Below are 20,094 nucleotides of genomic sequence, written 5' to 3'. Positions count from 1 at the left end.
TTAAAAAATAACAAAATATAAATAAATAAAATTTAAAATTAGAGACCAAGGTTGGTCGCTATATAAAGAGAAAACAGGTTGAGACCAACTTTGGTCGCTAATTTGGGACCCAGTTATAAAATTTTAATAATTATAATTTTGTTTAAAAAATTTATAAAATATAAATAAATATAATTCAACTTTAGCGACCAATGTTGGTCGCTCAGTAGAGTATAGACCAACTTTGGCCGCTAAGCTGGGACCCGGTTAATATTTTAAATATAATAAAAAGATAAATAAATCTGATTTAAGTTTAGCGTCCAACTTGGGTCGCTAATTTAGAATTATGTATGTTTAGCGACCAAAGTTAACCCTACTTGGTATATATACATGAGAGAACGTTTTTGAGAGAAATTTTTGACCAAGGAAGAGCACAGAGCTGCCGTGGAGGCCGGGTTTCATCTTTTCTTCCACCAACTTAGTAATTTTTATGTTTCTTTGTATGATTTGTTGTTTTGCTACCATGTCTATGTGGAGCTAAACTTCACGTTCTAGGGTTGTGGTTCTTTCATGACTATCGTTATTCGGATATTGATTTTGATTTCTTAGTTTATCATATTGGTTTATTTATTCAATCCTGCACTTAATTATTTGATTGCTTGATCACCAATTGAATACTATCTTCGAATCTAGAGTTGAACTCGAAAGTGGAAATTCTAGATTGCATATAGGATTGAGTAGAGCAAGTTCTTGAACCTGGGCCTCGGGGAACGGATTCGTGGTTATGATAGACATATACCTAATTGCCTTGCTTGGTTGATATACAAGAATTATAAATGCGTTCTTGTTGATTCTAATTCCATAGACATATAGGAGTTAGGTTAGCTTGAATAGGCGAGTAAGAACTCGACAGATTCTTATGAGCAATATTAACCCTGTCAACCAATAAACTAGATAAATTAGTTAGTTAATTCAATTGAAGAATACAATAGGAATGTCAGATAGCCCATAACCCTAGATCGTTTTCATTACATTGATATCATAAAAATCTGCTCATTCTCTGTTAAAAGTTCATTATTTGTTTTTATTTATTCAATTAGTTTAGAATCAAATACTTCTAGGTTTAATTCTTGTTTAGATAATTAGGAGAGTCTAATTTAGTTAATTGTTAATCACAAGTCCTCGTGGGATCGACATCCGACTTTTAGTCACTTTATTACTTGACGATCGCGTGCGCTTGCGTGTGCGTTTGGCCGCAACAAGTTTTTGGCGCCGTTGCCAGGGACTTAGAAATTAACTATTTTTCTAAATTAGACTTTTACGTTTATCTTTACAAGTTTTTTTTTCTTCTCTTTTTGTAAATATTTTTAATTTTATAACCATTTGACTTTTCTCTTAGTGTGTTTCTAGTTCTCTCAACATGACATCTGGGAATAACATATTTGGAGATAAGGTTATTGATGAAGACGCTTGGTTGGCGGAAGACTTTTATGGCCCGTCTTTTTGGGCTTGTCATGGTCTGACTTCTTGGAGGTCTGAATTTGAATATGGGAGTAAGGGTTGGTATTGGGAAGAATATTCACGATTAAGGGAATATGAGGAACGGCGTTGTCTTCTAACAACGTTGGTGAATGATTGGTCTAAGGAGAGAGATGAACTTGCACATAAAATTGATAATTGGCTGTGCATAACTTAGATGCAGATTTGAGTGTAAAGGTTGATGCGTGTAACGCCCAACAAATTAATAATGAGTTGTGTGAAGCTGAAAAAAATCTTCTAGACCAAATTGAGGAGCTAAAACGAGAATATCAATCACTAGACCCTGTTTTTCTTGAGGATGCCAATATTGAGAAGAGTGCTCTAGAGTCACGTGAGGGAATAGATAACATTACTTTGGGAGACTTGAGTGTGTGTAAATATGGGGATGCAAATAGTAGTAAAATTCATGAGTTAGGGCGCATTAGACCTCATTCCAATCATTTTTCCACATTGTGTTAGATAGTAAGATAGTAATCGAGCCATCTGAGCCAATGAGGGAGTCAAAGAGTGAGGATGAGAGTGCCTATATTCTTGAATTTGTTGTGCCAAAAAGCGAAAATTATATTCCCCATCTAAAGGCCGAGAGGTGTAGAGTGAAAATTTTATTACTTGACCTGGTTATCTTTGTAGCCCCACCAAAGGTGCATAGCCACAGACTAGATGCCATGTTAGGGGTACAATTCATAAGTTCAAGGTGGAGACAAAAATTGGTTCAAGTCGTGCCGCGACTTTAAATTAGGCTCTTGTTGGGAGGCAACCCAACTTTACTGCTTTATTTTATATATGTCTATTTTATTATTTTTATTATTTTTGTAGTGTTGTTTTATTTTGTAGGATTTTAAGCATAGAAGAAAAGCAACTGGAAGTGCAAAAGTCAGCTATGTGGTTAGAACTAAGTGTGGGGTTCCCGCACAAAGGACTGTACCTGGGAGAAATCTGAGTATCCCGTGAACTGCTAATGCTTCGGCCTTTGGCCTACCAGGGAGTCTCTTTTACCCTCTTGTTATTTTTAGTGTGCATTGAGGACATTGCACAATTTTAAGTGTGGGGTGAGGAGATTGTCTGGGTGATTTTCTGTGCTATGTTAGCTTTGTTATAATACTCGTTCTTAGTGTAGTAATTTAAAAAAAAAACAAAAAGAAACATGAAAAAAAAGAAATTAAAAAATTTGGACTTTTCCCGACGATGGATTTTGTGGACAGCTTTCTTGAAGGATTAAAGTCTAAACAAAAAAATACAAAAATATGTCTTTTAGCTTTTTTTAGGTAGCAATAATCCCCCATGACGGTTCTTTTCCATGGGATGTAGTTTGAACCGGGTAGTAGTATTTTTTTAATTTTTTAGAGTAGATTAGAATTTAGGGAATAAATGGAGGAAGAAAGATGAGATAAACCTAGGCGCCCTTGACTTGTTTGATAGTAGCATATTTAGGCTTTGGCATGTGTAGTATCTTCCCTATGATTTGAAATTATTGATGATGCGTTGCTTACTTGGATAGCATGTCTTGTGATGCCTATGTCTCATTTTCTTGACTTATGTTCACTTTGTGCTTAATACTTAATATCTCGTGACTCCGTGAATACTTGCATTTGTTTGAGAGTCGGAATGAGACCGTTCTTAGCGAGTCATGTGCCATGTGTGGGGAGATTTTTGTGTAGTCTATGTATTGTAATTGAGTCTAGAACTTGCCCGGTATGTGAGTTGAAGCGAAATTTTAGGTGATGTTCGGTTTGAAAAGTGATTTTAGGCTTTCTTTGATCTTTTGAGCTTATTGCTTATCACAAATAAAATTTATCCCTAGTTAACCCTTTTGAGCCTATGGACTTTTATTTGGCACCAACATTACAAGCCTATACCCTTTTGATTCTTAATTGACATTGTTTTGATCCTTTTACCTTTTAAAGCACTTTAATTGTGAGATGAGCGCTAAAAGAAGTAAGAATGAACTAAGTGTTGGGTGGCTTTTGAGTGGAACCAATAAAAGGAAGAAATGTGCACTTGTTTTGTAAAATAATATACCACTAGCGGAAATTGAAAAAAAAAAGAATAATCTGGAAAAAAAAGAAAAAAAAGAAAAAGAAAAATAGAGATGAATAAATTGTTGTCTTGTTCCTGCTAGTGGGTATGAATTAATGTAGTGCTTAAAGAAGAAGGGAGCATTTTTGGGTGATATTCTTTGTGAAAGTGAAGTGATTGAAGAATTTGCGCTTAAAGTTGATTATGTGATGTGTTAAAGTGCTTAGGAGGGTTAGTCACTATTCCTAAATATATCCTACCCGTTCCTTAGCCCACATTACAACCATGAAAAAGTCCTAATTGATTTTAGATCGAGCGAGCCTACATTAGTAGAGATTTACATTAAGGGCAAGCCTATGGTACCAATTGCATGCATGTGACTTCTTTTGTGAGGGTGAGCGATATTTTCTTTTGATATATATGAGTCCTTAAAATATATTTGATCATGAGATTCGAATGTGTGGATTCAACTTACTCTCTTGCCTTGGTTGTGAGGGCACATGGTTTCACGAAGGATAGGTAACATTATTAGACTTCTCTAGGATGTTGGGTGTTCAAGCCATGAGTGCATTGTGACATTGAGTCGGTTTTTGAGGCTAGGATTGTTGTGAGCATATTGTCTTTGTTTGAATATTTTTGAAGAATGACATAAGTAAAGGGAAGTGTATGATGATTGCATATGCTAGAGTTTAATTGTCGCTATCAACCATGGTCATTGGTGTAGTGTGCTCCAAATGTGTGCTTCGAATATGTTAAGTGCTCATAGATAGAGTAAATTTTTGGTTGACTCGAGGACGAGCAACGTTTAAGTGTGGTAGTGATGTTTGGCTATAATTCCATATTTTTAGTGCATTACTTACATTACATTTTGATGTTTTAATGCTAAATTGTATTATATTTATGCACTTTAATTGAGTTTGAACTTTAATCGCTAGTGTTTTGCACTAATGGTGTGTTTTATGCCTTGTAGGAGTGATTTAGAGCTATGTAGATGTTATGGAACGAATTCAAGTGATTTGGGGCTTTAAAGTTTGAGTAAAAGTTCAAGGAATTAAGCCGGGATCGTGTTTGGGGGTCAAATTTGATAGTTGAGAGCGCACGAAGACTTCAGTAGGCAGATTGCGCATTGTCTAGTAAAATAAATATAACTTTTTACTCAGAACACTAATTTGGCTGCACAATATATGGTTGGAAAGATAACTCAAAGGGCTACAACTTTCATGTTTTATGTTTTTCCAAATTCGGAATGGAACAGGGTGAAAAACGAGCAGACGCGCGAAGAATGCGCGAAGTCGCGCATAGTTCGCGCGTATTACAAGTCGAGGCAGAAAGGTGCGCGAAGAGGGCGTGAAGGACGCGCGAAGTCGTGCGAGTCACCCGGAAAAAGTGTCCTTTTTCACATTGGAGAAGGTATAATTGTTTGGGCCCAACCCTACTTGGTATATATACATGAGAGAACGTTTTTGAGAGAAATTTTTGACCAAGGAAGAGCACAGAGCCGCCGTGGAGGCCGGGTTTCATCTTTTCTTCCACCAACTTAGTAATTTTTATGTTTCTTTGTATGATTTGTTATTTTGCTACCATGTCTATGTGGAGCTAAACTTCACGTTCTAGGGTTGTGGTTCTTTCATGACTATCGTTATTCAGATACTGATTTTGATTTCTTAGTTTATCATATTGGTTTATTTATTCAATCCCGCACTTAATTATTTGATTGCTTGATCACCAATTGAATACTATCTACGAATCTAGAGTTGAACTCGAAAGTGGGAATTCTAGATTGCATATAGGATTGAGTAGAGCAAGTTCTTGAACCTGGGCCTCGGGGAACGGATTCGTGGTTAGGATAGACATATACCTAATTGCCTTGCTTGGTTGATTTACAGGAATTATAAATGCGTTCTTATTGATTCTAATTCCATAGACATATAGGAGTTAGGTTAGCTTGAATAGGCGAGTAAGAACTCGACAGATTCTTATGAGCAATATTAACCCTGTCAACCAATAAACTAGATAAATTAGTTAGTTAATTCAATTGAAGAACACAATAGGAATGTTAGATAGCCCATAACGCTAGATCGTTTTCATTACATTGATATCATAAAAATCTGCTCATTCTCTGTTAAAAGTTCATTATTTGTTTTTATTTATTTAATTAGTTTAGAATCAAATACTTCTAGGTTTAATTCTCTTTTAGATAATTAGGAGAGTCTAATTTAGTTAATTGTTAATCACAAGTCCTCGTGGGATCGACATCCGACTTTTAGTCACTTTATTACTTGACGATCGCGTGCGCTTGCGTGTGCGTTTGGCCGCAACAGTGATTAGTCTTTTCCTCTTACCTATCGCATATTCATGATAAGAAAACCCCCCAAAAAGAGAAAAAATTATTTTTACTTAAAGAGTTGAATTTTAATATTTATAGTAAATAGGTTTAAAAGACATGTGACAAGAAAATCTAAATAAAGGAGATATGCATAATATATCGTAAACTACAAGAGGTGTTAGAGTTACGAATATTATCCCCCTAATTTTTTTTCTTTTTTTTATTCGTGATAAAGAACAAGTAATAGAGTAAAGTAAATCTTAGAGCAATGTAAATCTTAGAATTCTTACTTGAGGGGGAGTATGAGTTGACAAAATATTTCTCTTCTTTTCTTCGCCCTTGAAGTGTTGTTAGTTAATTATCTATTTCTCCCGTGCATACCTGACTTTTTTTTCATGAGACAAATATGTGATTTTTTTTTTTTTGTTAATGGGTGACGATGAGAGTCGAACCAAGGACCTTTTATCTGCTTTAATACCATATAAAAATTGTGTGACCGTCTCTTTGTTAGAGAAAAAATATTCTTATTTAATTAATTACATCTACAACATACATCTAAATATTCTTTTCCTACGATTCCTAAGAAAGACATTAATGGCTAATTAAGTGCTTTAAGTTTTTGCAGTTCGAGAAAGGGTAATATATTTTTTTGTATATATAAAAGTTATTACCTCTTAACATAAGAAAAATATTTAGTGTAGTAGCAGATGTAACATTCTTGCACTTTTATTTGGCTTGCCACTGCCTATATATGTCCAGATATAGAGAAACTACCCTGAATAGTTTGTGTACTTAACCTAATTGGTAAATTATGGCCCTAAACGACTAAGTAAAGCTCTAATTGGAATGAAAACATTTTAAGAAAAAAGAGAGAAAAGATATCCATAAATTTACACAAAAAAGGGTTGTCTTACGTACACAATTTACTTGAGCTCTGACTCTCATTATTAACATTAAAAGCGTTACTACAAACTTTCAATGTTTCACAAATCCTTATGGTTATATTTTTGCTAACAAATGATCATGATCTTTGCTAAGGTCAATCTCATGTCTAAGTATCAGTCACCAATCTCCAATTCAGATTATGAACTACGGCGTAGCGAGATACGAGTTCGGCCATACTCAGTAACTTTAGTCTAAATATTGTATTTATATAATTCACTAAAAATATATAAAAATTACTCTATACGGTAAAAATCGGGCCCACCCGATTACACTGATTAACGGGGATCAGGGGGATAGGTCGAGGATCTGCCCCGTAGCATGTCAGACCGAGACATGAGGATAAAGTACTGAGTTCGGGATTCGAAGTACCTGTCAAGATCGAGACCAGTGATGATCGAGATCAAACGGGATATGCATCGACCGAGGCCGAAGATAGCATTATAACGGAAAGGCGAGATATCCGTGACTGGTTGAGAATCATGGTGGAAATCCCGGAACAAATCAAATCAAGAACGGTTATTTAGCTAATCATGAGATTTCCTTCTGTAATTAGAATTATACCGTAAATAGGATTCCTCTACTATAAAGAGGGTCTTAATCATTTGTAATCACCTTACATTCACGCATATCAAAACAATATATCACACTTTATCTTTTGCAAGCTCTATTCTCCAGTTCATACTCTCAATAGTTTGTTCAGTTGGTTCGAAGGCGATTAGCTCAAGGGCCATAATTGTTCGTCACACTGGTTTGCTTTGTTTTATTGTCAATTCCTAGCATTAATTCTTATATTTATCAGTTCGTGCCAAGTGAAATCACATATCCTTAAAACCACTTATAAGTTTAATTGTTATCTGATTTTTAGGGTAAACAGTTTGGCGCCCACCGTGGGGCTAAGGATAATAGTGATTGCCTGGTACAATTTTCGTAACACACACTATTTTACGCTTGTTCTTTGAAGTGTCTTTGATTCCAGGATAAACATGTCAAACTCTCAAGTAGCGCCTACACACACAGACAATGGCCTTCGTCTTCACGGCGAGAACGAAAACATAGCCGCCCCAGGAAATGGAGTACCTCCAGTCAACCCCGATGGAGCTCCGGCCGTGGACCCTATCGACGTCAACTCCCATATTGCCATTAATGGAAATTTGGGCATCGATCCTGAAAATAGCGTCCGCAAAGATGCTCGAACAAATGATCAAAATGCATAGAGCAGTGAAGAAGGTGGAATTAGCCTTCGAATGATATTCGAAATGTTGCAGAATCAAGAAGCTGCAATAGCACAACTCCAAAATCAGAATCGTGCACCGAGTAGGATCTAGCTCGAGCCATTGCAAGAAGTTGTTCATAGAACCGAATCGGTGCCGAAGAGATCGAATGGAGGAGAATCGAAGACTAATCCTGCTATCGTAAAAGTTCTCGAGGAACTGACAAAGCGAATCGAGACTAGGGAAAAGAAGATCGAGGAAAACGATAAAAAAGTGGAAACTTATAATTCCAGGGTCGACCAAATCCCGGGGGCACCTCTGGTATTGAAAGGGCTAGATTCTAAAAAGTTCGTACAAAAACCCTTCCCCCCAAATGCGGCTCCGAAGCCAATCCCCAAGAAGTTCCGTATGCCCGAGATTCCAAAGTATAACGGGACAACTGATCCAAATGAACACCTCGTATACATGCGCCATCAAAGGAAATGACTTGGAAGATGACGAAATTGAATCCGTGTTGCTGAAGAAATTCGGAGAGAAAGGTAAGGCAAAAAGACAACGAGATGCTTAGGGAATTCGTATCTCGATTTGAAATGGAACAGATGGATTTGCGGAATAATAGAAGGAATGATCGGATACAAAGCTCCTAGGGTCTCATGAGCAAGAGTGGTTCGATAGGGATGTCGGGTCCAAAGAAGTACCTCAACTGTCGGAATATAACTTCATCGTAGATGCTTCTGCCATAGTATCGACCATTGGGCGTATCAAGAAGAGCCATATCACGTGATTCACATGATCGTTGGAGGGGTCGATATTCCTCAAGGACCGGTATTCAAACGCACCAAGTTGACAATCACAAGAGAAAAACGGACTCGGGACTACTTACCGGAAGATACCTTGTCTTTCAACGACGAGGATATAGAAGGGATCGAACAACCTCACAACGACGCACTGGTAATATCTATACTTATGAATAAAATTCAAGTTAAACGTGTGTTGATTGATCCAGGTAGCTCGGCCAACATTATTCGATCAAGGGTCGTAGAGCAACTCGGCCTACAAGATCAAATTGTGCCCGCAGCTTGAGTACTTAACGACTTCAACAGGGCAAGTGAAACAACCAAAGGGGAAATCATTTTGCAAGTAAATGTGGTCGGGACCATCCAAGAAACAAAGTTCCATGTGATCGAGATTGACATGAGGTACAATCCACTGCTCGGAAGGCCTTGGATCCATAACATGAGGGCAGTGCCCTGACACTTCATCAAGTCCTGAAGTTCCCAACATCGGAAGGAGTCAAAACGGTGTACGGTGAACAACCCGCCGCCAAAGAAATGTTTTCAATCGGCGAAGTGATACCGGTATTGACGCTTTCATCAACAAAGGGATCAGAGTCGAAGGGAAAGTAGGAAGTCAAATAGCAACCACAGTCACCAGCCTCGGCCTGATCGTAGGAGCAGGAAACCTTCGAGGATGATGATTATATGATACCTCGAACCTTCATAATCCCCGATGATTCTGACGCAACAAAGTCTACGGTCGAAGAGCTGGAACAAATCACACTAAACGAGCATCTGCCTGATCGAAAGGTATACTGGGCACGGGGTTAACTCCCGAGCTCAGGAAAAACTTATTCAATCCTTTTAGATAACATAGATTGTTTTGCTTTGTCCCATCTTGATATGACAGGGATCCCACCAGAGATCACCACCCATCGACTAAGCTTGGACCCGAAGTTCCGTCCAATAAAGCAAAAGAGAAGACCCCAGTACAAGGTTAAGCATACATTCATCTAGGACGAGGTAACCAAACTTCTCAAAATAGGGTCCATTCAGCAAGTAAAATATCTCGAATGGTTAGCAAACGTAGTGGTAGTCCCTAAGAAGGGAAATAAACTTAGAATGTGCATAGACTATAAGGACTTGAACAAGGCCTGTCCTAAGGATTCTTTTCCTTTGCCGAACATCGATCGCATGATCGATGCCACGGCCGGCCACGAGATTCTCAGTTTTCTCGATGCCTACTCCGGGTACAATCAAATACAGATGAACCCAGAGGATCTGGAAAACACATCGTTTATCACTAAATACGACATCTATTGTTATAATGTAATGCCGTTCGGACTAAAAAAATGTTGGTGCAACTTATCAACGCCTAGTAAATCGAATGTTCGAAGAACAAATAGGGAAATCTATGGAAGTTTATATTGATGACATGCTAGTTAAGTCCCTACGAGCAGAGCATTTGAAACATTTGCAGGAGACTTTCGATATACTTAGTAGGTGCAACATGAAACTCAACCCAGAAAAGTGTGCACTCGGGGTCGGCTCGGGTAAGTTTCTCGGCTTCATGGTTTCCAATCGAGGGATCGAGATCAACCCCGATAAAATCAAAGCTATCGAGGATATCAAAGTCGTGGATAACGTGAGGGCCGTGCAGAGGCTGACCGGGCGCATAGCCGCCCTAGGGCGATTCATCTCGAGGTCCTTAGATAGAATTCACCGATTCTTCTCACAGCTTAAGAAGAAGAGAAATTTTGCATGGACCCCGGAATTCCAACAAGCCTTAGAAGAACTAAAATGATACCTGCCAAGACCTCCGCTGCTTCACACCCCGAGAGCGGATGAGCAACTCTACTTATACTTGGCGGTCACAGAAATAGCGATAAGTGGGGTCCTAGTCCGAGAAGAACAAGGTACGCAACTCCCTATTTACTATGTTAGTCGGACCTTAGGTGAGGCCGAAACTAGGTATCCTCACTTAGAAAAATTAGCGCTTGCTTTAATAAGCGCTCTAGGAAATTAAAACCGTATTTCCAATGTCCCCCAATATGTGTTGTATCTACCTATCCCCTTCGAAATATTTTGCATAAACCTGAACTTTTGGGGCATTTGTCCAAATGGGTCGTGGAACTCAATGAGTACGATATTGAGTATCAGCCCCGAACAACCATGAAGTCTCAAATCTTGGCAGACTTCGGCTGACTGCACGCAAGCCCTTGTACCCGAGGTCGAAAAGGAACTGTTATTAAAATCGGGTACATTATCGGGGGTATGGACCCTCTTCACGGATGGCGCTCCGAACGTGAAAGGGTCCGGGATGGGCATCATTCTGAAGCCACCCATGGGTAACATAATTAGACAATCTATCAAAACTTCAAAGTTAACTAACAATGAGGCCGAGTATGAGGCCATGATTGCAGGTCTCGAGCTGGCTAAAAGTTTGGGAGCAGAGGTCATCGAGGCCAAATGTGATTCCCTACTTGTGGTAAACCAAGTCAACAGAACTTTCGAAGTCTGAGATGATCGAATGCAGAGGTACTTGGACAAGCTACAGGTAACTTTACATCGATTTAAGGAGTGGACCTTACAACACATACCTCGAGAACAGAACAGTGAGACCGATGCCCTTGCAAACTTGGGGTCATCGGTCAAAGATGGCAAGCTTAACTCGGGGACTATCATACAACTCTCGAGATCAGTGGTCGAAGAAGGCCACGCCGAAATAAACTCTACAAGTTTGACTTGGGATTGGAGAAACAAGTATATTGAATACCTAAAGAACGGGAAACTCCTATCAGATCCGAAGGAGTCAAGGACTCTGCGCACAAAGGCAGCACAGTTCACTTTGGCCGAGGACGGAACGCTATTCAGGAGAATGTTCGATGGGCCATTAGTGATATGTTTGGGTCCAGGAGATACCGATTACGTCCTTCGGGAGATTCACGAAGGCACTTGTGGGAACCACTCTGGTGCCGAATCGGTGGTTTGCAAAGTTATCAGAGCAGGGTACTATTGGGATGATATGGAAAAGGATACAAAAGAGTTCGTTCGAAAATGCGACAAATGCCAAAGGTATGCGCCGATGATACACCAGCCCGGGGAGCAGCTCCATTCGGTCTTATCCCCATGGCCATTCATGAAATGGGGAATGAACATCGTCGGCACTCTACCATCGGTCCCAGGTAAAGCTCAGTTTACTTTATTTATGACTGATTATTTTGCTAAGTGGGTTGAAGCACAAAATTTCGAGAAAGTCAGAGAAAAAGAAGTCATAGACTTCATTTGGGACCACATTATATGTCGATACGGGATGCCTGCTGAGATTGTATGCGTTAACGGAAAGCAATTCATCGGCAGCAAAACGACCAAATTTCTTGAGGATCACAAGATTAAAAGGATTCTATCAACGCCATACCATCCCAGCGGGAACGGACAAGCCAAATCAACCAACAAAACCATCATTAAAAATCTTAAGAAAAGATTGACCGACGCTAAGGGAAAATGGAGAGAGATATTTCTCGAGGTTCTTTGGGCGTACCGCACGACGTCGAAATCCAGTACCGGGGCAACACCATTCTCTTTGGTCTACGGCGCGGAAGCTCTTATCTCGGTCGAGGTCGGGGAACTGATAACTAGGGATTTTGACGTGTTTTATGCTCCTTCTTGCTTACGCTTTGATTACAAATTCTTACAAAATAGTCCCAAAAGGCTCATAAGTTGTGCTGGATTGCAGGTTTGATCGACAGAGTGACGAAATGTCAAAGTTCGGCTCAAAAGGAGTGAAACCTGCTCAAGTACCAAAGACAAGGCAAACTCAGGACAAACAGGCCTAGTGCGGCCGCACTACACTTTGTGCGGTCCGCACTAGGGAGATTCAGAGAACTGGCAAAACAAGCTTCAAGGCAGTGCGGTCGCAGTCAATCTTGCACGGTCCGCACTAAAGGCTTCGCGGCCGCACTACCATTATGTGCGGTCCGCGGAAGAGAAGATCAGAGAGTTGCAACTTGCCCAGGTTCAAGCCATCGCGGTCCGCGGTCATGTTTGCGCGGACCGCATTGGAAGCCTCTGCGGCCGCGGTCCATTCTGCGCGGTCCGCGGAGCCTGAGTTCAGAGAGCCAAGACTTCAAGACCAAGAGCCTAGTGCGGCCGCAGTCCATTTTGTGCGGCCTGCACTGACCCCGCAGGGGCATTTTTGTCCAGTTTTTCTATCTTAGTATAAATAGAACCTTTTTCCATTTTTCGGGCATCAGATATTTTAGAACAGCAGCTGCGCTCGTGAGAAGCTATTTTGTAGCCATTTTGGGCACTTTAACGTAGCAATTGAATCATTATATTTACTTTAGTAATTTAATATTATGTCTTTCTCTTCATCTATTTCTCCGATTTTAGCTTCAAGCATGAGTAGCTAAACCCATTAGCTAGGGTTGTGGCTCAACCCTAGTGTGGGTAATTGATGGGTGTTGTGATTTAAGGTTAGATTGATTATGGGTGTTTGTTATTTCGGTCAATTTTATGGTTTAATTTATGAATTAGTGGTTGCAAACACTAGTTTGTGCTAAGTTGACTTGGCTCTTCTTGAGAAAGAGAGCCTAAGTCTCCAAAATTGATTCAACAAGGAATTGGGATGGAATCAAGAGATTTGATAGTCCCAATTAAAGGGTTAAACCTCGAGAGAGTAATTACCCGACTTGAACCCTAGTTGCTCGGGCAAATATGCATACCCAATTGGTCTCGAGAGAGTCAGATGGGCAAAACCACTCTTTCGACCGAGAGGTGTAGAGTGGGTAGTATTGAGCAACGGTTATAACATATTTCCCCAATCATGTCAATCGTGCCTTAGATGCAATTACCCGTCAATTAGCCACCTAGGTGAAGGTTACTACCCTAGTGCCCTTTAAGCTATTAGATACATCTTGTAACAATTTATCTCTTAGCTTAATCTAGTTGCATTTTCAATTAGTAGTTTTATAAAAATAGAATTATAAAGAAAATCCAAAAATGAATAGAAGACCAATAAGAGCACACACGCAATCCTAAGCTAAATAGATACTCGACTCCAATCCTAGCTCTCTATGGATTCGATCCCGAACCAAAATCGGGTAAAAACTATTGCGACCCTCTCTCGCTACTTTTTTGTGGTGCGGAGTAGGCAGCGATCAGGAACCTACCCTCAAGTTTCGATATGTGACAGAAGAATCAAATAACGAGGCCATGAACACGAGCCTAGCATTGTTGGACAAAAGACGAGAAGCCACCCTCGATCGATTGGCCGCACAAAAACAGCGAATCGAAAGGTACTACAGTCGAAGAACCAATCTTCGATATCTTAAAATCGGGGACTTGGTGATAAGAAAAGTCACCCTCAACACTCGAAACCCGAATGAAGGAAAATTGGGTCCAAACTGAGAAGGACCATATCAGGTCCTCGACGTCATTGGAAAGGGATCCTACAAGCTCGGTACGATGAGCGGCAAGTAATTACCAAACAATGGGAACGTATCACTCCTAAAGCGATACTACTGCTAAGAAACGACCTTCTCCATTTTCATTTATATTTTAAACTAACCAATAGCAGGTGTTCGATCACGAACGGCAATGGATCTTTCAGCACAAAGTCTTTAGGTCTGAAAGCACGCGTTGCACCCTTAGACCGATTTTGTCCCAATTGGGTTTCCGGCGAGGTTTTTAACGAGGCAACCATTGATCGTGCTAACTTAGAACAATTCAACAATATCCAAGGCTTCTTTACAATCAACCTCGAATACTGGGGGGCATTACCCTTGAATGTCAACTTTGTTGCAAGGAAATTACTTCGTAACAGCGGGGTCTCGATAGGTAAAATTTTGTAAAGGCCAAATAGTCGAACGAATCGTGCCTATATAGGTTATTCAACCCCTAACATCAAACATGTACGCATGTGTAATTGTCTATTGAAAGAAGTATTTTTCCTTGCCGAAATCTCATGTCTTCTCTCGAAAAATTATCTACTTTACAATTTCATACTCTTGATTTATTGTGTAACAGGCTTAAGGGCCGATCATAACAGAAGTTCAAACAACTAACCTCACGCTCGGGGACTGCCGTCCAAAAAACAAACGAGATCGCATTATTAAAACTCGAGATCATAAGACCTTAAAGGCAACCCTCGATTTTTACAAGCCACGGCCACCCACTCGGGAAATGACACTTCGGGCAAGCTCGAAGTAAAACAAGAAAATAAGCCTAAGAGGCAAGTCCCAAATAAAAAGGCTGTTGCCGAATTAGGACGGTTCGGAGACGTTCGAATTCCGTAATAAAATATGTCTTCGAATATTCTTATAAACCGATTAAAAAGGCTACCCTCGGCAAAATGACAAAGGGCTTCGATAATATAAAGCCTCGAGAACCCTAATGAATGCAAAATTGTTCGAACTCTTGAACAATTCCTTATTTCGTGCTAAGGCATAACAAATTTTGTATAATTAACAATGAACCTTTTAAGCCGAAAAGGGGAAAAGCCAATCTTTTTACCAAGGCCACATCGGCCTAATACGAAAGCCTAAGGGACATATTTCATTTTGAGTTCGAGCGGTCATCCTCACTCGATTAAAACCTAAGGGTTACCCTACTTCGAGTTCAAGCAAGCACTCACTCGATACTAGTTCGGTTCGGTCCAAATTACCTGAACCTCGAACCAATGAATAGTAATTTCATAGAACATAAATAAAGCACAAATTTTGATAAGGCAGAAGTGATGAAATTTCACAAAGATATTTATATATGTCAAAGTTATTTACAAGGGCAACTGGCCCGATCAGAATTCTATGCAAACAATCCTAAAAAGATCCTAAGTACTTAACCTTCTCCAGGAGCAACATCTTCACCCTCGGGGTCTTCTCCGCTCTCGGATCCACTCATGCTCCCGGAATCATCATCATCAGAAGAGACCAATGCTTTGTCTTCGGCTTCGGCTTCAAGCTCTTTTGCATCTTTGATCTCGGCAGCGAGATCGAAGCCACGAGCGTGGATCTCCCCGAGAATCTCCCTTCGAGACTAATCTTGGCAAGCTCGGCAACCTAGTATGCTCGAGTCTGAGCAGTATCAGCAACTCTTTGCTTGAGCTTGAGCAGCTTCGGCATCAGATCGGTAGAAGTCCACGATTGCCTCAGCATCGGCCTTAGCCGTCTCAACCTTAGATTTTGCCACTGCAAGTTCCGTGACAGACTGAGCCTGGAGCTCCTCAATTTTCTTGGCTTGTGCCAAGTTCTTCTCTTTCATGCCTTGGAGATGGATTTTAGCCGAGGATAACTGAGCTCGAGCAGCCTCTTTCTCTGAGGTAAGGCGGTCTATATTTTTCTTCCACGCTATGGTTTCCGCCTTCACCGCATCTACCTTTCCACGGAGTTGCCCGATCGTCTCGTGCAGCTGCTGGACTTGTGAGATTGAATTGTTAGCCATCACTCCCGAACCGACGCCGTGAGCTTCTAAGACTTTTATTACCTGCTCGGTTAGTTCGCTCTGTTCTTTCTGAGCCGCAGCCAGCTCAGAGGCCCTAGATTTCTTCTTCTTTTTGCTCACCGAGAAGCTTGAGAGCGTTTCTCTTCTCAGTAAGCACTTGAATTTCGGCCTCATATCGGCTCAGTTCTCCTAGAGACCTAAAGAAAGCTTCATGATGAAGCACCGAGGCCTACACAAACAGAAGAAAAGGAATTAGGCAAGAAGAGAAAAACACAAGTGTGGAAACTGGTTTTGACAAGGAAAGTTAGGGCTTGCCCGATTCAAAGCCTGCTGGGCCTCATTGAAGAGACACGGTGCTCCCACCTCGTCCATCAGAGCTTGGTCTTCTTCCGTGACCAGACTCCGAAAGTAACTAGCCAGCCCTACGAGGGCGGCAAAAACTCGTGCGTCTTCCGAGACCGAAATGATGATTGTTCGTTTGCACTCGGGATTGACACTAGGGGCCAGAAACTGGCTGGTCAATCTGAAACTCGAGGAAGATTCGCCCAAGCTCTTCCTCAGTACCTCTAAGTCACTCAATCCAGCAGCATCATCGACCCCATCGAAACAACCACGGAAAAGGTCCTCCCCTCCGAGGGCGCCTTCTACATGAGGAGTATTCATAGCCCGAGCCTCCCGAACTTCCTCTTTGGAGAATGAAGGAAGCGATGGGGAGTCTCCAATTTCTATTGCCCCAGGTGGATCTCTTGGGACGCTTTCCTCACATCGAGGAGCCCCTGGACCGGCCTCCACAGCCATTTCCGATGCCTTCTCACCCCGAGGTGAGGTACCTTTAGCTCCAGTCGGCTCAGGGACTCCAACTAAATCCCCCTCTTGGGACCCGTCAGATCGAGGCAAAATATTTCCAGTTTCGACTAATCTGGTGACCTTTTTACCCTCGGTATTAGCTCGTGTTCGAGCCACCATAGCGGAATCATCCTCCTTTTCTTCTTCTTCTTCTTCCTTCTCTCTTAGGAGTTGAACTGACTCCATGGACAGGGGAATCACATCCTTCTTGGACTTTCGAGCCGCTTTATTCTTAGGCTCTGGCCCCTTGGAGGTCGAAGCCCTTTTCCTCTTGCTTTCCTTTGCCGGCTTAAGGGCAGGGAGTGCGTTTTCTTCATCACCGGGTGGGGGGCTCATCGTCACATCCTTTCCGAGACCTGCAAAAGAAAGACAAGTAAGGTCGAGGAAAAATTCGGATAACGATCAAAATTGTCGAGACATGCAAAAACTTACCGTGGTTTCGGGCCTTTCATCGACCCTTTAACAATTGCGCCCCGGCATCCAGGCAACGGCTGCACCAAATAAAACCCCGGTAAGAAAGAATGAAAAAGTGGAGATAATAAACAGAAGTTAAAAGATGGAATTATACTTACGTTTCATATTCCATTTCTCCAGAAATGGCATGCTTTTGGCCGAGATCAGGTCCGAGGTCTTTACTCGGACAAATCGGCCCATCCAACCCAGTCCGTGTCCTCATCTATGCTCGTGAAGGCCGCCTTGAAGGCCCGACGTTAAAGCTTTATTAGCCCCCCTCGATAAATTCGGGGGCTATATAAGCGTATAAGATGGTCGAGGGTAAAGGGAAGCCCGTCGACTTGGCTCACGAAAAAGCGGAGCAATATCACTATCCTCTAGAATGAGGGGTGAATTTGGCCGAGGGTCACTTCGTACTTCTTGCAGAAGTCCACAATAACCGGGTCGAAGGGGCCCAATGTGAAAGGGTATGTGTAAACACTTAAAAAACCCTCCTCATACGTGGTGATTGATTCCTCAAGCGAGGGCACCACCACATGCTTATTTACCAGTTGCAATCCTTTTTAACTTGGTCTAGGAGGTCACCGGTGATTGTACATATGTACCTCGACATTGGCTTGCATTGGCCTGGAACCAGGGGGTCTTTTCAACCTTAAAGTCAGAGTCAAGAACGCACGACGGAGGAAAGAATTCTTAGGGCGTGGCTCCGCCGCTGGTTGCTTGCTGGTTGGCTGAGACGAGGTTTTTTTTCTATTATCTATTTCTCCCGTGCGTACTTGATTTTTTTTCATGAGACAAATATGTGATTTTTTTGTTTGTTAATGGGTGCCGATGAGAGTCGAACCAAGGACCTCTTGTCTGCTATAATACCATATAAAAATTGTGTGACTGTCTCTTTGTTAGAGAAAACACATTCTTATTCAATTAATTACATCTTCAACATATATCTAAATATATTTTTTTCCTACGATTCGTAACAAAGACATTAATGGCTACTTAAGTGCTTTTTTGAAGTTCGAGAAATGGTAATATATTTTTTGTATAGTGCAGTAGCAGATGTAATATTCTTGCACTTTTATTTGGCTCCGCGAATGCCTATATATGTCAAGATATAGAGAAACTACCCTAAATAGTTTGTGTGCTTAACCTAATTGGTAAATTATGGCCGTAAACGACTAAGTAAAGCTCTAATTGGAATGAAAATATTTTGGGAAAAAAGAGGGAAAAGATATCCGTAAATTTACACAAAAAGGGTTGTCTTGCATACACAAATTTACTTGAGTTCTCTGATTGTTAGCATTAAAAGCGTTACTACAAACTTTCAATGTTTCTCAAATCCTTATGGTTATATTTTAATGGCTAACAAATGATCATGATCTTTGCTAAGGTCAACCTTATATGTCTAAGTATCAGTCACCAATCTCCAATTCAAACTATGAACAATCGCATAGCGAGATACAAGTGCAATCGAACTCAATAACTTTAGTCTAAACGTTATATTTATATAATTCACTAAAAATATATAAAAATTAAATAAAAAGCCCAATTACTAATACGTGATGTCACTATCCTAGCTTCACCTCTGATTAGGAAGATGAAAACAGTGCTCTACTCAATAACCTGGTGATAGAGTTTAAACAGAACTCTTAGGTAGAGATAGAAGCGGACTCGAAATTTAAATTTTTAACGTTTTTAGAATTGAATCCGTTGTATCTTTAAACTTTGGGCTCAAACCTACCATTTCTGGCAATTTTTGTGAATTTTTACACATAAATTTATACTACGGGTCAAAAGTATTAGGCTCGGATGAATCCGACACTACTCTACATTCGTCCCTAAGTAGAGAAATATATTCTCTTTTCCTTCTAAAAGATATATACATGTATTTGTAGCAATCTAACTTTAATTTAGTCACCACTAAATGTAAGTAGTACTTGTTGTGGCAATCTGTGTGAGTCATTACAACAAAATTGCCTTCATTTTTTCTCCTTGTACTTCGTCTTCCAAACAAAGACAAAAGCTAGTCAAGTATTTAGAAATTTCTTTACTTGACTTTTTTTCATTTTCACACTTAACTCCATAGAAATTAAAATCCTAATTCATTCAACTGCAGAAAGAATCACAACCGCGTCAAATGGATGGAATCCCAGTTAACATCTGTAGGATTTTTTTGTCAAATCTTGTCAATCTATTTTAAAAGACGACATTTGCTTTAGTTTTTAATGTAACTTTCTTTCATCGACAAGGCTACTCAAATTTCATGGTCTTTTACTGAGTTAACTTAAGGTTTATTAGCAATAACCATAGACACAAAAATAAAGAAGGTTGGAGATTAGTACGTACAAAGTGTTATGGTTTTTATCCTGATTTTTTTATCATATTTGAATTTTACTTTTTCTTAAAGAAAAGTCAAAATATTACCATAATTGCTTTTACTTTACTGAAAGGAAAATATACTCTTCAATATTTGGATATTCCTTGTCCTGAGAGAAAAGTTTTGGACATCATTCTCACAACTAGAACATATACAGTTGCTTAGAGAGTTTTGCTGGGGGAAGGGGGG

This window comes from Nicotiana attenuata, unplaced genomic scaffold (genome assembly GCF_001879085.1).
Source record: "Nicotiana attenuata strain UT unplaced genomic scaffold, NIATTr2, whole genome shotgun sequence".
In the NCBI taxonomy this organism is placed as follows: domain Eukaryota; kingdom Viridiplantae; phylum Streptophyta; class Magnoliopsida; order Solanales; family Solanaceae; genus Nicotiana; species Nicotiana attenuata.
Note: the sequence above shows the minus strand (reverse complement) of the source record.